Source organism: Rhinopithecus roxellana, chromosome 1, assembly GCF_007565055.1.
Source record: "Rhinopithecus roxellana isolate Shanxi Qingling chromosome 1, ASM756505v1, whole genome shotgun sequence".
Taxonomy (NCBI): domain Eukaryota; kingdom Metazoa; phylum Chordata; class Mammalia; order Primates; family Cercopithecidae; genus Rhinopithecus; species Rhinopithecus roxellana.
In genome coordinates this window covers 185,063,112-185,077,932 of record NC_044549.1, presented here as the reverse complement: position 1 = coordinate 185,077,932, position 14,821 = coordinate 185,063,112, and the positions used below count along the sequence as shown (strand labels likewise).

At 43.2% G+C, this 14,821-nt stretch overlaps 1 protein-coding gene across 3 annotated transcripts in view; it reads right to left on the bottom strand.

Annotated features, from left to right (window-relative positions):
* Positions 1 to 7,319, bottom strand: part of SLC35G2 (solute carrier family 35 member G2) — a 36,788-nt gene extending 29,469 nt beyond the window's left edge. Inside the window, exon 1 of one of the 3 annotated variants that reach the window (XM_010364819.1) lies at positions 6,705 to 7,319. The gene's annotated coding sequence lies outside the window, so the exon portion shown is untranslated. The remainder of the gene's footprint in view (positions 1 to 6,704) is intronic. The other 2 variants (XM_010364821.1, XM_010364820.1) reach the window with 2 other exon arrangements.
* Positions 7,320 to 14,821: the final 7,502 nt, after the last annotated feature.

Below are 14,821 nucleotides of genomic sequence, written 5' to 3'. Positions count from 1 at the left end.
TAAAGTTCTTTTCCTCCCCATAAAGAAAAGCCCAGGATCTCGCGATGGCTCACGCCAGTAATCCCAGCACTTTGGAAGGCTGAGACGGGTGGATCACAAGGTCAGGAGATTGAGACCATCCTGACTAATGTGGTGAAACCCTGTATCTACTAAAAATACAAAAAATTAGCCAGGCATTGTGGCGGGCATCTGTAGTCCCAGCTACTTGGGAGACTGAGGCAGGAGAATGGCATGAACCCAGGAGGTGGAGCTTGAAGTGAGCAGAGATTGTGCCACTGCACTCCAGGCTGGGTGACACTGCGAGACTCCGTCTCAAAAAAAAAAGAAAAAAGAAAAGAAAAGAAAAGCCCAGGACCTGATGGCTGAATTCTACCAAACATTTAAGGAAGCATTAATACTAATCTGCTCAAACTGTTCCCAAAAATAGAGGAGGAGAGAATACTTCTGAACTCACTCTATGAGGCCAGTGTTACTCTGATACCAAAACTAGACAAAGACACATCAAAGAAAGAAAACTATAGGCCAATATCTCTAATGAATATTGATGCAAAAATCATCAACAAAATACTAGTAAAGCAAATTCAACAATACATTAAAACAGTCATTCATCATGACCTAGTGGGATTTATCCCAGGGATGCAAGGATGGTTCAACATGTGTGAAGCAATCGATGTGATAAATTATATCAACAGAATGAAGAACAAAAACCATATAATCATTTCAATTAATGCTGGAAAAGCACTTGATAAAATTCATCATCCCTTCATGATAAAAATCCTCAAAAAACTGGGCATAGAAGGAACATATCCCAACATAATAAAAGCCATATGTGGCTGGGCATGGTGGCTCATGCCTGTAATCCCAGCACTTTGGGTGACTGAGGGGGCAGATCACTTGAGGCCAGGAGTTTGAGACCAGCCTGGCCAACATGGCAGAACCTTGTCTCTACTAAAATACAAAAAATTAGCCTGGCATGGTGGCGCATGCCTGTAGTCCCAGCTGCTTGGGAAGCTGAAGCATGAGAATTGCTTGAACCTGGGGGGCAGAGGTTACTGTGAGCCAAGATGGCACCACTGCACTCCAGCCCGAACAGTAGAGCAAGACTCTGTCTCAAAAAAAAAAAAAAAAAGAGTCATACGATAGACCCACAGTTAGTATTGTATTGAATGGGAAAAAACTGAAAGCCTTTCCTATAAGATCTAGAAAAAGGATGGCCACTTTCACCACTGTTACTCAAGACAGCACTGGAAGTCCTAGCTACAGCAATCAGATAACATAAAGAAATAAAGGACATCCACCTTTGCAGAGACATGGATGAAGCTGGAAACCATCATTCTAAGCAAACTACCACAAGGACAGAAAACCAAACACCACGTGTTTTCACTCATAGGTGGGAGTTGAACAATGAGAACACATGGACACGGGGTGGGGGGGAACATCACACACCTGTCTGTGGGGGGTCAGGGGCTGGGGGAGGGATAACATTAGGAGAAATACCTAATGTGAATGACGAGTTGGTGGGTGCAGCAAACAAACCTGGCATATGCATACCTATGTAACAAACCTGCACGTTGTGCATATGTACCCTAGAACATAAAGTATAATAATAATAATAATAAAGCAAGAAATAAAGGACATCTAAACTGGAAAAGATGACAAATCATCCTTGTTTACAAATGATGTGATCTTATATTTGGAAAAACCTAAAGACTCCGCTGAAAAACTGTTAGAACTTTAGCATTTATTAGTAAACTATTATTTACAGATAAACAAATTCAGTAAAGTTGCAGGATACAAAATCAACATACAAAAGTCAGCAGCATTTCTATATGCCAAAAGTGAACAATCTGAAAAGGAAATCAAAAAAGTAACCCATTTACAATACCCACAAATCAACTTAAACACCTAAGAATTAACCAAAGACGTGAAAGATCTCTACAAAGAAAACTATAAAACATTTGTGAAAGAAATTTAAAAGGACACCAAAAAATGGAAAAATATTTCATGTTCATGGATTGGAAGAATCAATATTGTTAAACTGTCTATACTACCCAAAGCAATCTATAGATTCAATGAAATTCCTGTTAAAATAGCAATGACATTCTTCACAGAAATAGAAAAAAAAAATCTTAAAATTTATATGGAACCACAAAAGACCCAGAATAGCCAAAGTTATCCTGAACAAAAAGAACAAAACTGGAAGAATCACATTACCTGACTTCAAATTATACTACAGAGCTATAGTAACCAAAACTGCATGGTACTGGCATAAAAACAGATACATAGACCCATGAAACAGAATAGAGAACCCAGAAACATATCCATACAGCTACAGTAAACTCATTTTCCACAAAGGTGCTGGGGACATACACTGGAGAAAGGACAGTCTCTTCAATAAATGATACTGGGAAAACAATAACCATATGCAGAATAATGAAATTAGACCCCTATCACTCACCACATAGAAAAACCAAATCAACCTGTAATCCCAGCACTTTTGGAGGCCGAGGCAGGTGGATCACAAGGTCAGGAGTTCCAGACCAGCCTGACCAACATGCTGAAACCCCATCTCTACTAAAAATACAAAAAAAAAAAAAAATAGCTGGGCATGGTGGCACATGCCTGTAACCCCAGCTACTTAGGAGGCTGAGGAAGGAGAATTGCTTGAACCTGGGAGGCGGCAGTTGCAGTGAGCAGAGATTGAGCCACGGCACTCATTGCACTCCAGCCTGGGCGACAGAGGGAGACTCCATCTCAAAGAAAAAAAAAGAAAAAAGAAAAAGAAAAATCAAATAAAAATGGAATAATGACTTAAATATAAGTCTTCAAACTATAAAACTACTACAAGAAAACTTGGGAAAACTCTCCAGGACATTGTTCTGGGCAAAAATTTCTTGAGTAATGCCCCACCAGCACAGCCAACCAAAGCAAAAATGAATAAATGGGGTCACATCAAGTTTAAAAGCTTCTGCACAGCAAAGGAAACAGTCAACAAAGGGAAAAGACAACCCACAGAATGGGAGAAAATATTTGCAAACTACCCATCTGACAAGGGATTAATAACCGGAATATATAAGGAATGGCAAATAACTATCAGAACAAATCTAATAATCCAATTTTTAAGTGGCAAAAGATCTGAATAGACATTTCTCAAAAGAAGACATACAAATAGCAAACAGATATATGAAAAGGTGCTCAACATTGTTGATCATCAGAGAAATGCAAATCAAAACTACAATGAGATATCATTTCACTCCAGTAAAAATGGCTTTTATCCAAAATCCAGGCAATAATAAATGCTGGCAAGGATGTGGAGAAAGGGAACTCTCACACATTGTTGGTGAGAATACTAATTAGTACAACTACTATGAAGAACAGTTTGGAGGTGCCTCAAAAAACTAAAAATAGAGCAACCATACAATCCAGCAATCCCACTGCTGGATATATAACCAAAAGAAAGGAAATCAGTATATCGAAGAGTTATCTGCATTCCCATGTTTGTTGCAGTACTGTTCACAATAGCCAAGATTTGGAAGCAACCTGAGTGTTCATCAACAAATACTTATATACAATGGAGTATTATTTAGGCATAAAAAAGAATGAGATCCTGTTATGTGCAACAACATGGATGGAACCGAAGGTCATCATGTTAAGTGAAATAAGCCAGGCACAGAAAGACAAATTTCATGTGTTTTCACTTATCTGTGGGATCTAAAAATCAAAACAATTGAACTCACGGAGATAGAGAGTAGGCTGGGCGCAGTGGCTCACACCTGTAATCCCAGCACTTTGGGAGGCCGAGGCAGCTGAATCACCTGAGGTCAGGAGTTCAAGACCAGTCTGGCCAACATGGTAAAACCCCATCTCTACTAAAAATACAAAAATTAGCCAGGTGTGGTGGCAGGTGCCTGTAAGCCCCGCTACTTGGGAGGCTAAGGCAGGAGAATCGCTTGAACCCGTAAGGCAGAGGTCGCAGTGAGCCAAGATCATGCCACTGCACTCCAGCTTCCAGCCTGGGTAACAAGAGCAAGACTCAATTTCAAAAAAAAAAAAAAAATAGAAAAAAGAGTAGAAGGATGGTGGTTACCACAGCTGGCAAGGGTAGTGGGAGAGAGTTGGCGGTGTGGGTAAAACTGGGGATGGTTAATGGATACAAAAAGTAGAAAGGATGAATAAGACCTAGTATTTGATACCACAACAGGATGACTATGGTCAATAATAATTTAATTGTACATTTTAAAATCATTATAGTTGGATTGTTTATAAAAACAAAGGATACATGCTCGAGGGGATGGATGGATACCCCATTTACCACGATGTGATTATTAAACATGTTGCATCCCTATATCAAAATATCTCATGTACCCCATAAATATATATACCTATGTACCCACAAAAATTAAAAATTAAAATAAATAAAAATAAAAAGGAAGTGGTCACAAGTCATAGAATCAAGGAGTAGAATGGTGGTTTCCAGGGACTGGAGGGCAGGGGAAAATCAGGAGTTACTAATCAACAGGCATAAAGACTCAGTTAAGCAAAACGCATAAGCTCTAAAGATCTGCTATACAGCATTGCATCTATCAACAATATATATCAACAATGATGTATTGTACACTTAAAATTTTATTAAAAAGATAGGCCCAGGTGCAGTGGCACACGCCTGTAATCCTGGCACTTTGGGAGGCCGAGGCAGACAGATCACCTGAGGACAGGAGTTCAAGGCCAGCCTGGCCAACATGGTAAAACCCTCTCTCTACTAAAAATACAAAAACTAGCTGGGTGTGGTGGCCAGCTACTCAAGAGGCTGAGGCAGGAGAATCCCTTGAACCCGGGAGGCAGAGGTTGCAATGAGCGGAGATCACGCCACTGTACTCCAGCCTGGGCAACAAGTAAGACAATGTCTCAAAGAAAAGAAAAAATTTTTTTGTTCAGAGGACAGATCTCATGTTACATATTCTTTCCACAATAATTGTTTTAAAGTCCAAAAATTGGACATAAATGTTCATTATTATGGGATTGTTTAAATTACTTACATTCTGTCCACACAGATCAATATTATGCAACTGTTAATGATGACCTAGTTTTATATGTATTGGTTTGAAAGACATTAATTATAAATTATATAGCAAAAATGCAACCAATAGAGGATTGGTCCATTTAAAATGTATGTATGTTCATCCAAATGAAAATCTGTTTACAATGGTTTTCTATGTTTATGCATTTCTCTATTACCTAAATTTCTTACAATGAGCATATATTTTTTTGAGGAAAAAACAATACCAATGTTTTTGAAAAATACAAATGTAAACTTTAAGAACTTCACAAACCACATACCACCAATATATTTAAAATTGTCTGCATTATGATACATTTTAGTCATATGTTCTTCAGATTATAAATTTCTATAAGATTATTTATACGTTGTTCTTATTAAAATTTACATTAATTCATTTTCCTTAAGCTTTAAGGAATTTTTTTGCTATCAATATCAATTTTACATCTTCCTAGACTTTGTTCTGGAACTTAAATGAGTGTAAATACTTAATCGCTCAGCCAAATACTAAACACTTCAATCCACAGGCTCTGTGCCTTTGGAACAGATGATTATGAAAATAAATGGTGCCGCAGAGTTCACATTTACTAGAAGTGTCAAAAAATAAAGATGGATTACAAAAGCTCTAAAAAATGTGTGGCTTGTAGTGTATGATGGTTTTCAAAAGGGATGAGTGTATTTGCATGTGTGTTAGGTTTGTGTGTAAATACACATCCCTGTATCTTTCATAAGTATATGTGAGAATTCCTGTTTATGTTCATGGTGTGTACTTTCTCATAGGTAATAAAATCTGTTATGCATATGCTTATCTGTACCTCCAAGGCAAGCCACATTTGCTTTCATGTTATGTTCAGGAAACCAGCCTCAACTTGTCTGAAAAGGGTTTCAGTGTTGGGCCTGCTCCACTCTGGCCACCTGCCGTGGAGATGGGCTATTTTTGGCAAAGGTGCAGAGTAGAAGGGCAACGCAGGCGGCGGCCCAGGAAGTCAGTCGACGAGGGCGCGCGAGGCACTTCAGCACCACGGACACAGGCAAGCCTGATCCAAGTCCTTTCCCGCCGAGGAAGATCGTTCCTCGGGAGCTGCCCCCAGCCCTCTGGACCCTGGGCGTTACTATCTCTGGGCCCTCGATCGTCACTCGGCCGCGAGCTTTCCGCCTCGCTCCTCGCGGAGCCGGGAGAAAACCTGGCCCGAGATGCAGGTCCGCGCTGAGCCCTCATACGCCGCAACACGACTTCCTGCCGGTCTGCGCGACCCTTTTACCCTCTCCTCCTCTCAAATGAGGCCAAATGGGTGCACGTGGCGTAGAAATTCTACAGCGCCCAGAGCACCGTCAGGAAAGATTCGCCTTTTCCTCCCCGTGGCTGCTGGAGGCTGAGCTGACTTTCCCTGAGCCTCCTCCGCCACTCTCGGCCGTGACCAGGCCCTTCCTCCACTAACCCTTGCCCTCGTCTTCCCTTGGGAAAATACTTCTACAAACCGTCGATGTACCACGAAAATCTCAGCGCCCATAGACTGGCGTTCAATAGTCATGGACATGAGACAAGAGAGTAATGGAAAATACAAATTCTTGACCATATTTCTAAAATCATCCAGCCTTTTTTAAAACTTGTATTTGAAATTGATTCCATGACGCCACAGGGACTCACCCCTTGCTTGGGTGGGCTACTGGGCGAGAGGAAAGCAACAGCCCCTGGCTTTCATCATGGACGCTGCAGGAGGGCCCAGACACGCGACAGCGGAAAGAAACGGGAAACCGGGCCGTAGCCGATGCTGGCCCTGCCGTCCCCGTGTCCCGGTTCTCCAGGAGGTGAGCGCAGAGAAATGCCGGCCCCGCGGCCTTTCAGGCGTCGTGCAGAGCACCCCGAGGTCTGCAAAGCGGGCGGGGCGCGTCGCCCCCAACCCGGCCCTTACCCAAAAAGACTGTTCTGCCCCTTAGGTGTGGCTGCTAAACGCGGGTGTGTGGAGTTCGGGGTCCGCTCTCACTCCCCTGTGGCGCGGCCGGGCAGGCAGGGTCAAGGTCCCAGTCCGCCGCCGCCGACCGGCTCCCGGGGCCCAGTTACCTGCGTGTCGCGGCGAGGAAGGTGCCCCCAGAGGCGACTGAGGAGGGCGTGCACTCGCCTGGGAAAATCAAGGCGGGCGCTGCCCGGAGGGGTGCGGAGGGAGAGGGGCGCCGCCGGCGCAGACTCTGCGCCTGCGCTCTCCGCCGCCACCCCCGCCGCCCGCCCCACAACCTGACTGGCGCCGGAGTCGGAGACTGCCGGGGGCGCCCAGGGTTGTGACTGAACTGAAGGACTCCCTCTACCCACGAAGTGGGAGGGTCAAAGTACGGGAAAGCGCCCGCCCGGGCCCCTCTAGCTTACGCCCTTGGAGGGCGCCTGTTTGAAGCAATTGCCTGCCAGGGCTATGTAGTCCGCTGCAAGTGGGCAGGGAGGCAGTTTCTGTCCATTTCCACCCATTGTTTGCGCTTAAAAGTCGCAAGTCGATTCCTTGATGTTTAAATATGTGTCCAGCATCGGAAAATCGTGGTCCGGAAAAGTCTTCGGGCATCCCGAGTCCACCCGACATTTTACTGATGAGGTCTCTGAAGGAAGGGTCTTGACACTGCACACCTGATTTTTCTACCCAGGTCCATATGCCCCAGTCCCAAGTGGAATGAATATAGCCTCTTGGAAACAGACTGGTCATCAAAAGCAGTGGATTTGATGGGTCCAGGGAACAGACAAGAAAGGTGAGGGCTGAACCAAGGTGCTGACTGTGGGCAAAAACAGGAGCTGCCTGTTGCTTTTTCCTCTGTCCCTTCAGACCCACTGTCCACTCCGCTCTGTGACTCAGGACTGACCTTTATGGGCTACGTCAACTATAATCTTGGGCAAGTGGGAGGCACCAGCAGATCTGAAGGCAGAATGTGATTCAGGACCTCCCCTGCATCCCCAGCGGGCCACCCTGTTAGCAGTGGCTATGTTCTTTATCTGAAAGCCATCACTCCCATCCTGTGGCCCTCTCCTGCAGTTTTCTCCAGGTTCTGGTTACCACTAACTACCCTTGCCCCTTCAGGCCTGGGGTGGGTAATGACGCCCAGAGGTTTCCTTTAACCCCATCCACACCTTTTTAAATAGTCCCTTCATTAAACTCTACTCAACTATCCCATCTTTTCTCCACCTTTCCAGGACACTATAATAGATTTTAGTCCATTGTGGTTGGCAAAATTCATGAGGACAAAAAGATATGTAAAAGAAATATGAGGCTTTTAAAAGGTGAGAAGTCTTCCAGAGCCATCTTGACAGTTCCCTGGGCTCCAGGCAGCCAGCATGTTAGGTGGTCTCCCCACTGGGCCCCATAGCCCGAGGGTGCCGGTTTAGGTAGACCCAAGAATGGAATTCAGACTGCTCATAAACAGTGTGATCACCAAAGGGCTGGGGATCATTTGAGAGTCCAGCATAATAGGATTTTGGATTCCTCTTGAGGTAGAGAGACAATCTAGATCTTTATAGAGCAAGTGCTGGTGCTCTCCCAACTACAACTGGGCTGCTTTTGAATGAGTCAATATTCTTACTTAAGAGAGTCCTGGGAACAGTGGCTGATAAATGTGCTTAACAAGAAAACTGCTGAGTGAGGCAATTGTCAATTGAGAGCCTCTGGCTGTTTCTGTAGAAAATCCAAGAATGTTCCCAAAGAGGGGGAAAAAGGCAAGAGGGCAGGAAGTCATTAAATTGCCTCTAGCACACTATGGTGTGCTTGGTCTGAATCCAGAATTTGACCATTTCTCAGGCTTGTAAAAACAACCAAACTGATTTGACTACTTTGATTCCTTCCCCATCCCCTTAAAAAACAAAACAAAAACAAAATGAACAGACAAACAAAAAATCCACCAATGCAGTATCTTAGCAAGACTTACCCAAAGGGACCCCCAGCTGTAGCTATTTGCAAATAAAATTAATGTCCAAGCAAACACACTATTTGTACTGAATACAAATGAGACCAGAACAGAACATATTTAACATGTAAATATTTCCATACTTTCACCCTTCCAAAGAGAAAGGATCATTTGTTGTTCAGACAGGCATTAATTGTGCTGATTTCAATAAGGAATAGAGGTAAAGAAGCAAAAGGAGCTTCAGAAGGCTAGGCTGATCTGCAAGGCTCAGTTAGATTTTTTGTTTTGGAGAAGGTGGGATGGGGTGGGGATAAGGAAGACGACCAGCAAAGTTTGAGTAAGGGCGTAAGAAAAAAAGACCTAGAATGAGCTGACTTTAGGAGAGATGGTTTCTGGGAGTTTTGAGAGAGTGAGACTAGGGATTTAGCACAGCTGACATTCTGAGTGACACCAAGGTATAGAAAGATATGAAAGAGGATTTTTAGACTTTTTGTGATGTTTAATAAATGAAATTATTTTGTGCTATGATACATAGGGCTTTTCCTTACAAGTGTCAAAAACTTAGACTGATTTTTAAAAAGGAGTATATTTGGCTTAATAACTGAAAAATCCATAGATAGGTAAACTTCAGATATGACTAGATTCGTGAATGCAAACATTGACATCAGGACATGATCTCTCCTTTCCTCTTTGTTGACTTCAAAGAGTTTGTTCTCACATAGTGATTTCTTGCCACCTCCCCACCTTTCCCCAATGTTCAACTTATATCATCTTTATAGCTAACCATTCCAAAATAAGCAGAGCACTTATCTCCCAGTAGTTCCAATAAAATCTTAAGCTTATGTCTCATTGGCAAATTCATATACCTTAATCTAGAGACAGGGCCGGGCTTAGTAGCTCATGACTGTAATCCCAGCACTTTGGGAGGCCAAGGCAGGCGGATCATCTGAGGTCAGGAGTTCAAGACCAGCCTGACTAACATGAAGAAACCCCGTCTCATTAGGGCCAGGCGCGGTGGCTCACGCCTGTAATCCTAGCACTTTCGGAGGCCGCGGCGGGCGGATCATGAGGTCAGGAGATGGAGACCATCCTGGCTAACACGGTGAAACCCTGTCTCTACCAAAAAATACAAAACAAAATTAGCCAGGCATGGTGTCAGGCGCCTGTAGTCCCAGGTACTCGGGAGACTGAGGCAGGAGAATGGCGTGACCCCAGAAGTTGGAGCTTGCAGTGAGCCAAGATCGCGCCACTACACTCTAGCCTGGACGACAGAGCAAGACTCTGTCTCAAAAAAAAAAAGAAAGAAAGAAATTAGCCAGGCATGGTGCCACATGCCTGTAATCCCAGCTACTCAGGAGGTGGAGGCATGAGAATCGCTTGAACTCAGGAGGTGGAGGTTGTGGTGAGCCCAGATCGTGCCATTGCACTCCAGCCTGGGCAACAAGAGCAAAACTCCATTTCAAAAAAAAAAAAATCTAGAGACAGAGAATAGGGGAGAGCACATCCTCCAAGAAAATCAAGATTCGTTTTACCAGAAGAAACCATATAGTGATGGGCAGGTGAAAAAAGAAAATATCCACTACAGGTACCTCTCAAAACAACTTCGGTTAAGATATATATTGCTTTCCAGTATTTTTTGTGGACACCAAACTAGTGTTTCTTTTGAAAATGACAGCAAGGCAGCTGAAATGTTTCTTTAACTTAAAAAATAAAGTGAAATGTCGGCCGGCACAGTGGTTCATGCCTGTAATCCCAGCACTTTGGGAGGCCAAGGTGGGCAGATCACTTGAGGTCAGGAGTTCGAGACCAGCCTGGCCAATATGGTGAAACCTCGTCTGTAGTAAAAATACAAAAATTAGCTGGGCGTGGTGGCATGTGCCTGTAATCCCAGCTATTCGGGAGGCTGAAGCAGGAGAGTCGCTTGAACCCAGGAAGCAGAGGTTGCAGTGAGCTGAGATCACACCATTGCATTCCAGCCTGGGCATTGCAGCAAGACTCTGTCTAAAAAAAATAAAAATAAAAATAAAAACAAAACAAAAAATAAAGTGAAATGTCTTGCTGTTCCTATACAAAGAGATACCAGAAAATATTCTTAAAATGTATTTTAGTCTGAGTTTTCATATACTCACAATTTTTATTTAAGTAAAAAGTCCCCTTTTCTGATCCCAGAAAAGAACTAGAATCCTCAAAGCCCTGAATAAGTTACCAGAGTTCCTCGTTACCATTCTGGAGATACTTATTTCCTCTTAGCAGCACCATTGACTTCACTCTTATAATCAGATACAAAGCTCAATACAGTTGACTCTTAAACAATATTGGTTTGAACTAGACAGATCCACTTACATGTGGGCCTTTTTTTTTTTCAGTAAATACATTGGAAAAGTTTTTGAAGATTTGTGACCATTTGAAAAAATTTGCAAACCATATAGCCTAGAAATATAGAAAAAAAAAAAAAGAAACAGTTAGGTACGTCATGAATGCATAAAATATATGTAGATACTAGTCCATTCTATCATTTACTATCATAAAATATATACAGATCTATTATAAAACATTAAAATTTATCAGGCCAGTTGTGGTGGCTCACACCTGTAATCCCAGCACTTTGGGAGGCTGAGGTGGGTGGATTACTCGAGACCAACCTGGCCAACATGGTGAAACCCTATCTCTACTAAAAATATAAAAATTAGCTGGGCTTGGTGGTGCACATCTGTAATCTCAGCTACTCAGGAGGTTGAGGCAGGAGAATCACTTGAACCCAGGAGGTGGAGGTTGCAGTGAGCCCAGATTGCGCCACTGCACTCCAGCTTGTGTGACAGAGTGAGACTCTCTCTCAAAAAAAAAGTCAAAATTTATCAAAACTGGGCCGGGCGCCATGGCTCACACCTGTAATCCCAGCACTTTGGGAGACCGAGGTGGGCAGATCACAAGATCAGGAGTTTGAGACCAGCCTGGTCAACATGGTGAAACCCCGTCTCTACTAAAAATATAAAAATTTGCCAGGCGTGGTGGCAAGTGGCTGTAATCCCAACTACTCGGGAGGCTGTGGCAGGAGAATCACTTGAAACTGGAAGACAGAGGTTGCAGTAAGCCAAGATCACACCACTGCACTCCAGCCTGGGTGAAACAGCAGAACTCCATCTCAAAAAAAAAAAAAAAAACTTATCAAAACTTACGCATACGCAGACTGTATATAGCACCATTAGCAGTCGAGAGAAATATAAACAAACATGAAGATGCAGTATTAAATCATAACTGCAGCCAGGCACAGTGGCTCATGCCTGTAATATCAGCATTTGGGGAGGCCAACGCAGGTGGATTACCTTTCTTACTAACATTTTCTTTTCTCTAACTGACTTTATTGTAAGAATACATACCAAATACATATAACATATAAAATGTGTGATAATCAACTGTTCTGTTATCAGTAAGACTTTCAGTCAACAGTAGGCTATTAATAGTTAAGTTTGGGGGAGTCAAAAGTTATATGTGGATTATTGACTGTGTGGAGTTTCAAAATGGATCAAAGACCCGAATATAAGAGTATAAACTATAAAACTCTTAGAAGAAAACATAGGATAGGCTGGGTGCAGTGGCCCACACCTGTAATACCAGCACTTTGGGAGGCCTAAGCGGGCGGATCACCTGAGATCAGGAGTTCGAGACAAGCCTGACCAACATGGTGAAACCCCGTCTCTACTAAAGATACAAAATTAGCTGGGCATCTCTACCCCACAAAATAAAAAAAATTAGCTGGATGTCCCTGTAGTTCCCAGCTACTTGGGATGCTAAGGTGGGAGGATCACTTGAATCCAGAAATAGGAGGTTGCAGTGAGACAAGATAGAGCCAGTACACTCCAGCCTGGGCAACAGAGTGAGACCCTGTCTCAAAAAAAAAAAAAAAAAGCCGGAGTGGAAGGGCAGGCAAAGGATTTGCATAGACATTTCCCTAAAGAAGATATATAAATGGGCTGAGTGTGGTGGCTCACGCCTGTAATCCCAACACTTTGGGAGGCTGAAGCGGGCGGATCACTTAAGGTCGGAGTTTGAGACCAGCCTGGCCAACATGGTGAAACACTGTCTCTACTAAAAATACAAAAATTAGCCAGCCATGGTGACAGGTGCCTGTAATCCCAGCTACTTGGGAGGCTGAGGCAGGAGAGTCACTTGAACCCAGGAGGCAGAGGTTGCAGTGAGCCGAGATCATGCTACTGCACTCTAGCCTGGGTGACAGAGCAAGACTCCGTCTCAAAAAAAAAAACAACAAAAAAAAAATTGGCCAGGCGAGGTGGCTCACGCCTGTAATCCCAGCACTTTGGCAGGCCAAGGCAGGCAGATCACAAGGTTGGGAGATCGAGACCATCCTAACTAACAAAGTGAAACCCCATGTCTACTAAAAATACAAAAAATTAGCCAGGTGTGATGGCATGCTCCTGTAGTCCCAGCTACTAGGGAGGGACTACAGGCAGGAGAATCCCTTGAACCCAGGAAGCAGAGGTTGCAGTGAGCCAAGATCATGCCACTGCACTCCAACCTGGGTGACAGAGGGAGGCTCTGTCTCAAAAAAAAAAAAAAAAAAAAAAAAAAAAAGATAGATAGATATACAAATGGCCGATAAGCACATAAGCACATGAAAAGATGAAAAGATGCTCAACATCACTAATTATTAGGGAAATGCAAATTAAAAACCACAATGAGATACCCCTTCATATTCATGAGGAAAAGTATTATCAAAACACCAAAAATTAACAATTCTTGGCAAGGATATGTGGAGAAATTGGCATTGTTGCATTGCTGATGGGAACTGTAAAATGCTATAGCTGATAGATACAGGAGGCAGATAAGCGAGGGTTCCCAGAGAATCTCTCACCATCCCAAATATCAGATGCCTTTGTGCAGATGAGGGAACCTGCCCAGAGTCTTCTCTGGGCATGCCTGCAATGCCTGTGCCCTGAGAGAGTGGGGTGGAGCCACCGGGAATTCACACCTTACGCAAGGGGAGGAGCCTGGCCTCTTCAGCACATGTGTGGTGGCCTGGTATTCAATCTGTGAGGTGAGATCCTGTTGGCAGGACCCCCTTTCTTTGCTGAGTTTTCTTTTCACGCAATAAATCTGCCCTCCTTACCTCAATGTGTCTGCATGCCTAATTTTTCCTGGTCCTGAGACAATACTCTGGATTTTAACTGAACTAAGGAGTAAAAAATCGTGCATCATAGCCACTGGGAAACTGGTGTAATGATTCCTCAAAAAATTAAAAACAGATTTACCATATGATCCAGTAATTTTACTTCCTTTCCTTTTTTTCTTTTTGCTTAATTTGAGACAGAGTCTCACTCTGTCATCTAGGCTGGAGTGCAGTGGCATGATCTTAGCTCACTACAACCTCCGCTTCCCAGGTTCAAGTGATCTTCCCACCTCAGCCTCCAGAGTAGTTAGGACCACAGGCATGTGCCACCATGCCAGCTAATTTTTGTAGAGATGGAGTTCAGCATGTTGGCCAGCCTGGTATCGAACTCCTGACCTCAGATGATCTGCCCACCTTAGCCTCCCAAAGTGCTGGGATTACAGGCATGAGCCACTGTGCCCAGCCTGATCCAGTCATTTTACTTATGATACACAAACAAAAGAAGTGAAACCAGAGACTTGAACAGATATTTGTATACCTGTGTTCATAGCAGCATTAATCACAATAGCTAAAATGTGGAAGTAACTCAAGTGTTTGTCAATGGATGAATGAATTTAAAAAGTATGGTATACACAGACAATGAAATATAATTCAGCCTTGAAAAGGAAGGACATTCTGACACATGCTATTACATGCATGAACCTTAATAATATTATACTAAGTGAAATAGGCCAAAAGGACAAATACTTTATGATTCCATTTAT